Genomic DNA, 9,290 nt, shown 5'->3' with positions numbered 1-9,290 from the left:
CAGCCCTTGTCTTGCTCTTCCTCCTGTTTCTGGGTTGACTTTTCTCTACCCTGTTCTGAACACAAGGATGGTGTCTCCATCTCCTCCTATGAAACATATTTTCTCAGAGAAGGGCATAATTTGCGGTTGTCATTTTCTATTTTTCTTTTTGCGTATACTAAGGATTGAACCCAGGGAACTTCACACTGAGCTCCATATCTACCTCTTGTTTATTATAAGACAAGGTCTTGCTAAATTACTAAGTTGTCCAGGATGGGCTTGAACTTGCAGTCTTCTTGCCTCAGCATCACAGAGTGTTGGGATTACAGAAATGTGTCATCATGCCTGGTTCTACGTTGTACTTTTAAAAATATTTTATATAAATAGCCTTGAGCAATGCTGCCCAGCAGAACTTTTTGCAGGACTGCTAATGTTCTCCATCCACACTACCCAGTATGAGAGCCACAGCCGCTGGCCACATGTGGCTGTCCAGCACTTGAAATGTGGCCTGACTGAGGAGCTGAATTTTACTCTTTTCTTTTAATTCCTTTTAAATGTAGCCACATAGGACTGGTGTTTACCATATTGGTTACTTCAGGTTGAAAGTCCCTCCTGTTGAGATTTAACTTAAATTTATCATCGTATGAAACCAATATTAAAATCTTATTTAATGTGTGATCTTTAAATTAGAGGATCTTTCAAATGATTTTGATCTCAAAGTGTACATTGCAATTCGATTTTAATGTAGTTTCACATTTTTAATTAAGGTTAGTTTGGTGAAGAAGGTGTCTGTAGGCCACCTGGATAGAGGTGAGTATCCCTGGGGAGTGAGCTGCTACTGCACGGTGATCTTAGGAGAAGACTGGCCCCAAGGTAGGGTTCTGTCTTCCTAGACTAAGGGCTCCAACTAGATTCACCCGCTGATCAAGTCACAGGAAGAAGGAGACAGGAGTTCCCGCCTCTGGAAGCCTCCCCTAAGAACCAGCTTCCTCTTGGGCGACCTACTGGGCCAGTTGCACTCTGGAACCAGAATCACTTTCTGCTCAGAACCTGGCCTGTGTCCCCAGAGCTCACAGGCAACTGCGCACTGTGTGCCATCATGGTCATCACCAGCATTGCCACCACTGAAATGGCCAACATGCTTACATGCAGAGCTGAGGATCTGACCCAGATTTATGCAATGAAGAGCAAGACTTGCTTGCTTTTATATCACCTATCTGGCATTTATAGGCCTGGGTGAAGGAAGGGTCATGGTTTTAAGCAAAAACTACTTTTCAATCCGACTGCCTCAAAAAATAGAATTATGCTTTTGAGGAGTAAAAGGTTAAGAGCCCAGGGGTTTGTTGTTTGTTGCCGTGACAATGTCAGCATCCAGCAGGTAGAGGCCAGGGGTGCTGCTCCGTGTCCTGCAATGCATAGGTCAGCCTTCACCCGCAACCCCAAAGAATGATCTGTTCCCAGGTGTGGGGAGTGCCGAGGTGGGGAAACTCCGGTGCAGTGTATGCCAAGAGCATTGCTAATCTCTACATCCTCCACATATTGCCCTACTCCCCACCTCATCCTGAAGGGCGGGTAATACTTTGCTCATCTTTCAGGTGGGACTGAGGAACACCTGATAGGAGAAGTAATCTGCCCAAGTCCACACAGCCAGCTAGTAGCAGAGTTGGGGGTTGCACCCTGACCTTAATGACCTCACGGCTCAATCTCTTCCTGTGGTCAACCTCTCAGACTTGGTAAGGAGTGACTACTTAGTACCAGATACAGGCTGGCTGCTTGACATGATCCATCTCATGTTCACACCTGCACCCTCCAAGGCAGAGTTTACTATCTGCACCTTAAACTTGAAGAAACTGGGCTGGGGGAGGGCAGTCACTGAACGGAGCCTCATACCTATTCAGAAACTTGTCTGACTCTAACCACCCTTCTTTCCCACCAGCTTCTGTCCTTAGAAGCTACCTTGTTTTCCAGTGACCCTCCTGTCCACCCAGTTCCTGGCCTTCCCTCCCCTCCAGCCCTGCCTCCTTTTCTAAAGTGAGTCCTGGCTCTGGAGTCCCAGCCTCCAGCCAGCTTCCCCTTCTAGGTAGAGCAACGGGCACCCATGGGAGTCGTGTCTGGACAGCCTACAGGCCAGGATCCCCCAGAGGTAGGCGCTGACGCGGATTGTCATGATGGTAAGACACACCACCGAGGGCCGCGAGGTGCAGAATCTGCTGTGGACAAGGGGCAAGTGTACTGAAGGGAGAGGACACCGAGGCATCAGGACCCCGCCACCCATTCCTCATTTGTTCCCTCACCCACACATTTGTTCTTCAAAGATTTACCAGCACCTGGTATGTGCTGAGCACTGTTCTGGGCACCAGACATTTATCAGGGAGCAAAGCAAACTCCTTCCCCTGGGGGCTGACATTCCCGCTGGGAAGTGGACAACCAACACTTAAACAAAAAAGTAGATGTCCAGTATCATTGCAGGCAGCACTAATGACTCCAAAGAAGAAAACTCCTTGTAAGGTGACAGAAGGTGACTTGAGGGGTGGGGTACTGGTTGACTCATTGCACAAACTTTCACTGAGCTCCCGCTGTGTGCTGGGCGCTGTGTTAAACATGAGGGACAAATGATGTTCAGAACAGCTCCGCCCTCCTGAGGCTCATAGTCCATGGGATGGAAAGTTGTGGGTCACACATATTCCCTGCATGGTGCACGGGGGGAGCTTAGGATATGTGGTGCTTGTGGCTGACTGCCTTGGTCTCCAACACACATCCTGCACCTGTGGGGTGAGCCAAGCTGACAGCTTCTTGTGCGCTTTCTCTCAGTGGCTTGTTGTGTGTGAGTTCTCATCACACTGTAGATGAAGAAGCCAGGTCTGGGGGTGGTGAGCAGCTTGTTCCTGGTCGGCGAAGACAGGCAATAGCAGGACTGGGCTTGGAACCCAAGTTGGTAGACTCTAGGGCCCCCGTTCCTCACTGCCTCCTCCTGGGCTCTCTCCTGGGTCCTTCAGTCTCTCTCGTTGATGTAGAAAGTGGGTGTGTGGTGGCTGAGGAGGCGCATTCCCCATGGACAAGTCCCCCTCTAAGTTCATGGTCCACAACCACAACCCTCTGCCTCCTCTGTGGCCCCTCCCTCTTCTCCCTCTTCCACTTCCTCCTCTTGTGGCAGCCATATGGACGCAGGCTGTAGGGTCTGAATGCTGGGACTTGAGTGCCACATGAGGACTGAGACTTCAAACAAAGTAATCAGACCCCCCAGAGCTCGGCGTCCCCATCTATGAAATGAAGGCAATGCTAGTAAGTTGCATTAGAAGAATGCAATGCTAATATTGCTAATATGCTAATGAAAAGAAGGCAATGCTAATATGTCATAGAGAGACTGGTGGGTCACAGATATGGCAGCTGGCAAATAGCAAGTGCTCAATAAATACCAGCTAGTCTGACGCCCTAGGACTCAGCCTGACCCTGGTCTGAGGATGTGGGAGGATTCACAGAGGAGAAAGCTTTGGTCCTGACATTCGAGGGCAGGAGGGTCTCAGCTAGAAGTTGGGAGCGGGGCATGGCAGGGGAGATAGCCTTCATGATGGAGGGCACTGCCCAGGCAGTAGCATGGAAGAGGGACGCTTTGGAGAGCACGCACTGGGGGAATGGGTACACTCATGGGGAGGAGGCTGGATCCAGACATTCCTGTACAAGGACAGCTGGTCAATGATGCACTGGTAGCTGCCCATCTGCACCCAGGTCAGACTGGAGAAGGTCACCTTCACCTCCGAGAAGCTCAGCAAGGAGCCATTGTGGATCCAGCGGTACTGGGGACTTGGGGGAGGTGCAGGTATACTCCAGCTCCATGTGGGAGCCGACCTCATTGGCCAGGACTCCCTTGAAGATGTCGGGATTGGTCGACAGCAGCGCAGAGTCAGGTCAATCTACAGACACAAAGCGGGACACCCAGAGCTGTGCCTCTGAGCCTCCAGATCTTGCTTTGTTCCCTCAGTCCATGTGCAGCCCCCTGGCTAGACAGTGCTTCCTCTATGTGCCCTGAGATGACCCCAGACCCAACCCAGGCAAGGCAGCTATGTCAGCCACACCGACAACTGCAGGAGCATCCCGTACCCTAAGGTTCTGTACCTGCAATTGCCCAGCCCCGAGGCAGCCTGTTTGCATCACAGTAGTGATGATCGCAGACTGAAAGCAAAGGTACCGAGCCCGCGGTGTGCCAGGAGCTGTGCTGAGCTCTGTGCAGTTTTGCACACTTGGTGAATTCCCACGCTCCTGAGATCAGTTCAAGGACTGATCCATTTTATGGATGAAAATGAGGCTGAAAGGAGAGGATTAAGGCTTTCAATCCCCTGTTGACACAAAAGCATCGAGCAAGTGTTGGGCTTGGGAGCAATGGCTCCGAGTGGCTGCAGCCTTGGGTTGTGGAACTTGGTTCCAGCTTCTGACCCAGATACATCTGTGTAGAGGTCAAAGTTGTCCATCTCCCGCCCTCGCTCTCTCAGGCAGCACCAAAGCCTGTGTCTTAAGAAATGTTATGGACCACAGGGTGGTTGAGATTAAGATGTGAAAGTGATTTTAGACATGTGATTTTTTTTTTCTGGTTTGACAGAAGTGATAGAGTTCAGTACCCTTAAACAGGTAGTCCTGAAGAATAAGAATAAGAGCATGGCACATTTGTAAGCTCCCACCTCCTCCATATTTCTAAAGTACTTCCTAGTAGGGGGAGGACTTCATGTAGGTTGATTTACAAGAGCTTTTTGAGAGTGTAAGGAGGTCTTGCTGGCTGTAAACTTGCCTTGGAAAGCAGTTGGTGGGTAATAAAGAAAAAAGAAAGTGTGAAATGCATGATGAAGGTTTTGCTTTTTGGTGTTGGTTTGTTTATTTGTTTATTTATTTATTTTATTTTTTATTTTTTATGTGGTGATGAGGCTGGAATCCAGGGCCTCCCATGTGCTAGGCTCAAATTCTACCCATGGACTGCACCCTTAGTCTTATAGCAGACAAAATTCCATGATGACCCATGATCTTCAGCCCTGATATTAAGCCCTGTAGAATGTCCACTTGTCAAATATGGGTAGGACCCATGCCTGAGTGTAACCCATAGATTATCACAATGATCTCTTGTCACTGCCTTCTGTTATGTCAGATTCTGTCTTAGCAAAATAGAGAAAAAATTATCATCTGATCTTTAAGAAACAGCCATGATGAGAAAGGTTCATGGACAGAGCTACGTGGCAGGGAATTGCAGTGGCTTCTAGGACCCAAGAGCCTCTGGCTATGAGGGGTAAGAAGATGGGCCCCTGGTCACACAGCCACAAGGAAATCAGTGAGTGTAGAAGCCGATTCTTCCTCAGCCACCCCTCCACCTGAGTGCATAGTTCTGGCCAATGCTGGGGAGCCTCAGAACAGAAAACTCAACTAATCCACTGCTGGGCTTTTGGCCCCCAGAAATTGAGCTCTAATAAATGAGCTGTAAGATGCTGAGTTTGAGGTTACTTGTTACACAGCAGTAGAAAACCAATGCACTTTCCAGCAATGAAGCTGGAGCCCTCAAAGGCAATGAGTGGCCATCTCTGTAGGATAGAGGGTGACCCCTCTCCAGAGCTCCCAGGGTCAGGAGGTAGATGAGACCTGGACAACATGAACTCCAAAGAACCTCTTACCCAAAGCCCTCAGGTGGGGCAATGTGTCAACCTGTCAGTTCATCCAGAATCTTGAGCCAGCCCATGGCTCTCTGGTCCTTTTGCCAGTGTCTACCTCAACAGTGTAGCTCCCCGTATCGCTTAGTACAGACCTCTCAATCAGCAAGTAGCTGAAGGGGTGACTGCAGGGGGCTGGGGACTCAAAGTTAAATGCTGTGGGTGTGGATGGAATTGAGTGTGTGTGTATTTGTGTGTGTGTGTGTGTGTGTGTGTGTGTGTGTGTGTATCTGTGCATGTCTGAGGGAGTGTGTCTGTCCCTATTGGCCAGGGGTATGAGCTCAGGACAGTGCTGTTGGGATAAGTGTGTTTGAAATGAACTAGACCCAGCCCTGCTAGTTACCCATGCAACAAACAACACAGGGTCACTGTTGGGATAACTGAGAAATACAGAAAAGCAGAACAAAGATGAGATGTAAGGTGTTTTAATGTGTACCTCCATTCCATTCTATTGATTTGTCCTATGCAGGGGCACCCACTTTTTCTATTGTGATTGTGCCATGTCTTCTTTGGCAACCAGCTGCTCTTTCCCTCAACAAGAGGTGATCAAAATATGTAGTGAATGCTTAAATTAAAAAACTGATTACAATAAGACACATTGGTACTAATCTCCCTCAAAATCCTCCCCTTCATTTCAAACACACTTGACCCATGGTTTTTCCTGATTTCTGAACTCATTCTGGGCATCCTCCTTTGTGAGTGTCTTTACAAGGTATGATAAAAATTACAGCAAATGCAGGTGTCTAATGCCACCCGTGGGAAAGGCAGCTCACATGGTCATTACTTACTCACCAGATCCAGCACTGTGGTGCTTCTGCTCTTCCCTAAAGTAAAAATGACCATAGAAGGCAGACATTTCAAAATGATTTAGGACATTGGGGCAGCTACAACAGCCCAACTAAGGACACCCACAAAGGAAGACTTCAGAACTGCTTCAGAAAACAACTACCCTGGGATAAGTGTGTTCAAAGTGATTTTGAGTAGAATTATGCCAATGTGTCTTTTACTGTAGCAACTAGGAAATTTAACCATTCACAATATATTTTGATCCCATCTCTTATTTCCCCACATCATTAGGTATTGTTCCTCAGGGCCATTGGCCAAAGGCATGTATTATATACCCCAACTGAACTTTATGTTGTCACAGGCCACATGAGGATATTTCTGGCAATAATAAACCACATAAGATGGTGTTCCCATAATTATAATGGAGCTGAAAAATTCCTGTCTCCTAGTGACACTGTGGCCATCATGGTGTCCTAGTCCAACACGTTTCCATCTTCATGGTGATGTTGGTGTAAACAAGCCTACTTTCTACCAGTCACATAAAAGGGTAGGGCATACAACGATGTACAGAGCAAGATGCTTAATGATGATGATGCTAAATGGTTATGTTACTGGCTCATGTATTTGTTATACTAAACTTTTAATCATTATTTTAAAGTGTGCTTCTATTTAGTAAAAAAAAAAGTTGCATATGCCTCTGTCCTAGCACTCCAGGACACTGAGGCAGGTGGACTGCAAATTGAAGCCTAACCTGGGCAACTTAGTGAGACACTGTCTCAAAATTAAAAAAAAATAAAAGAGGGCTGTGGTGTATCTCAGTGTAAAGGCTCTGGGTTCGATCCCCAGTACACACACACACACACACACACACACACACACACACACAGTTTACTACAAGGCAGAGTCCTATACCGTGCTGGCGGAAACACCACACATCCTGTATTTACTGGGTCTCCAGATTGTACCATTCCTTTACGGTTGAAGTAATTTCATGTTTTGTTCATCCTGATGCTGGCACCAGTAGGCCATTCCACATACACGCATGCTCCATGTGACCTCAGTGTGCAGTGGGCTGTGCCTCCATATTGGTGTAAGCACCTTCTATGCCATTTGCACAATGACAGAACTACTCAAAGACACGCGTCTCAAGCCCAACTTGGAGCAGTGCATGACTTTCCACACCATCATCCATGGTGATGGATGTGGTGATTATCTGTGTGAGACCTTCAAGACTGAGGACAACAAAGGTCTCTTTGTGGTTATGTTGATTTCTCCGATTCATACTCAGCAGGATAAGTTGTAAACCCTAAACCTACAATTGTTCTAAAGCTTTCAAGTTCAATATCCATGTCTTTCTTTTGCTCATAGACCCAATAAATTTTGATAATCACAGGTGGATCACATGAATATCAGTAGATAAAAATCCCTTTAAAAATCAGAGGCATTTACAAACACAGTTAATTAAATTCCCGTAAACATTTTACAAGGCATTCATAGAGTTTTTAAAAAAACACTTCACTTGCATGAGACCTAACAAAACCTTCCATGATATTTAAATTACCCTATAAATCTAATTAATTAAACATATAAATATAAGAGCTCATGTTCTTTTAAACATTCTGATGCTGTTTACTAACTTAATAAGACACTCTTCTGCCACTCAGCATAAATCTACAAACTGGACGTGCCAGTTCATGTTGATGTTTCAAGCTGTATTCATGAGAGGGCTGTGTCTATAATGGGCCAAGTTCTCCTAAACCCCTGTATGACTTTCCTGTTGCTGCTGGGACAACTTCCTCCAAACTCAGTGACTAAGACCAACACCAGGTATGGTCTTCCAGCATTAGAGGTCAGAGGAGTACAGTGGGTCTTACGGGGCTTGCATCAAGGTGTTGCAGACTTTGTTTCCCCGGAGGCTCCAGGGGAGAACCTATTTTCTTGTGGTTCCCAGCTTTGAGGGTTCCTTTTGTTGCTGCGGCCCTTTCCTTCATCCTCAGATCACATCATTCCAACCTTTGCTTCTGTGGCCACATTTCCCCCTTGGACTCTGATTCTCCTGCCTTATCAGAAGGAGGACCCCTGTAGCTACACCTACCTTGTGTGGGTCTGAGAGGTCTTATTGTGTAGTACTGTGTTTAGTTGAAAGTAACCAACAGCAGTAAAGGAAATGTCCTATAGTGTGAAGTTGATGTCTCGCTCCTACAGAGTCTGGTGGCATGAAGTCCTAGGTGAGCTTGACAGCTTCCTGATCATGAGGATCCCAGGTTCCCTCCATGTTGTTGCTCTGTGACTCTTGTGGCTCCCACCTGTTGATCTAAGATGGCTGCCTGAGCTCCATCTCCATGTCCACGTACTGGACAACAGGAAGTAGGAAATGTGGCAAGGATTCCCCGGAATCAGGGACACATCTTGGGAATGGCTCACAGTACTTCTGCTTATATCTCACTGGCCAAAATGGAATCATGGAGCCACAGGGGAAGCAGGGGAATGTGGAAAATCCCTTTTGCTAGGCCCCCATGTGTCTTTATTACTAAGGAAACAAGGAGGAAAGATGGATATTGGGGGAGGAGCAGCTACCTCTGCAACAGAGAACATCTGACAGATCTGTTTGGCAACATCTAAGCTGGAGTGTCCCTTTTAGAGAGCCTTGTGTCTAATCATGGCAGAAAATGTTGCTCCCTTATATGCAGACTGTGTATGGCCAATAACACTTGGTCTGAATGATTTGGACCAGGATGGCAGAACTGGTTTCACCCACAGCCATGGAATGAACTGCATGTTTCATGTCTGGGATTCTATGAGGATCCTCTGCCCACTAGATGACTTGGAAGGTCTCAAGCT

Source organism: Chinchilla lanigera, unplaced genomic scaffold, assembly GCF_000276665.1.
Source record: "Chinchilla lanigera isolate Chin_1 unplaced genomic scaffold, ChiLan1.0 scaffold00157, whole genome shotgun sequence".
Taxonomy (NCBI): domain Eukaryota; kingdom Metazoa; phylum Chordata; class Mammalia; order Rodentia; family Chinchillidae; genus Chinchilla; species Chinchilla lanigera.
Note: the sequence above shows the minus strand (reverse complement) of the source record.